The 1462-nt window shown below is 36.9% G+C and overlaps 1 protein-coding gene across 1 annotated transcript in view; it reads right to left on the reverse strand.

Moving 5' to 3' along the window:
- Positions 1-258: 258 nt before the first annotated feature.
- LOC124000170 (ciliary neurotrophic factor receptor subunit alpha-like) overlaps positions 259-1462 on the reverse strand; it is a 558871-nt gene continuing 557667 nt past the window's right edge. Inside the window, exon 9 of the mRNA XM_046306361.1 lies at positions 259-1462. This exon is cut by the window's right edge and continues 3 nt beyond it. The gene's annotated coding sequence lies outside the window, so the exon portion shown is untranslated.

The following is a 1462-nucleotide window of genomic DNA, read 5'->3' on the forward strand; positions in this document are numbered from 1 at the left end:
TCGTCATCATGATTGTGATGTCATCATGGGGTGTGATTTCTTTATTGTGATGGGTCATCATGGGGTATTGTGATTTCTTTATTGGGTATTCTTTATTGGGTATTGTGATGTCATCATGGGGTATTGTGATGTCATCATGGGGTATTGTGATTTCTTTATTGGGTATTGTGATGTCATCATGGGGTATTGTGATGTCATCATGGGGTATTGTGATGTCATCATGGGGTATTGTGATGTCATCATGGGGTATTGTGTAGATTGCTGAGGATTTTTATTTATTTGATTTAAAATATAGCTGTAACGCAACCAAATGTGGAAAAGTGATTTTGATTTGTTTAACACCTTTTTGGATACTACATGATTCCATATGTGTTATTTCTTAATTATGATGTGGTCACTTTTATTGTACAATGGAGAAAATGGTGAAAATAAAGAAAAACCCTTGAATGAGTAGATGTGTCCAAACTGTTGACTGGTTCTGTATGACAGAGCACAACAATAATAATTGTGATATTAAATGTTTATTTAATGTCAAAGGCAACCTCATGTGTTTTACACAGAGCGTTATTCCTCTGGAGGACTGACTCTGGAGGACTGACGCCTAATGTATGGAGCCGTGTGTAAGAGGTCTGAGGTCCCAAATATGGATCTCTACTGTATTTCCTCATTGAAAAACCCCAATCCATAGTGTTTTTACAGCTAAACTCTCTTGGTGATCACTGAGTGAAGCAGAACGCAAAACAAACCAATAACAGGTAAAGAATGCTTATTCAGGATTTCTCCAAAGTGTTAGTTAGTTCTCTGTTTTGTTGTGAAAATTTCTTGTCGGTCGGTCAGATGCAGATTCCTGGAGTTACCAAATACTCCGGGTTCCATCCTTTCTACACAGGCACAGGCTTCAGGAAGCTAAGGATTGTGGGAAAACTTCTCCAAGACAAGTCTTTGGCATGACGAGTTAGCTGTATGTCAAAGAAAGGATCTTGGGATCTTTACAAGTGTCTCAAATATCACTGGATAATGAATACAATTGTTTACAAAAATCAATTAAAATGAAAATAAAAGATGGAGAATGAAATCAGTCTGTTGTGCTGCCCAGCAGAAGTCTCATCAGTCTCAGATCCACAAAGCTTCCCTGGAGACAGTTCTGTTTCTGTGTTGGAGTCCGTGGTAATCAATCAATGATATCTGTATCTGTGTAGCTCTGTAGCTTTGCTGTCTGTTAGTACCTGTTGTTGTTGTTGTTCCTCTTATTGTTGTTGTTGCTGTTGTTGCTGTTGTTGTTGGAGTAGTTGTTGATGCTTGTTTTTTTTGTATCTTTTTAACTTTGACTTCATAATCTCTCTTTATTTTCTACTTAACGTTGTGTGAAACTTGAATTAAATGATCAATGTAGGATGTCCATTAACATGTGTAGAGAAATAGAAGACTCTCCTTAATTTCTTCCACAGGAATTAAACATTTA

The sequence above is a fragment of the Oncorhynchus gorbuscha genome, linkage group LG16, assembly GCF_021184085.1.
Source record: "Oncorhynchus gorbuscha isolate QuinsamMale2020 ecotype Even-year linkage group LG16, OgorEven_v1.0, whole genome shotgun sequence".
In the NCBI taxonomy this organism is placed as follows: domain Eukaryota; kingdom Metazoa; phylum Chordata; class Actinopteri; order Salmoniformes; family Salmonidae; genus Oncorhynchus; species Oncorhynchus gorbuscha.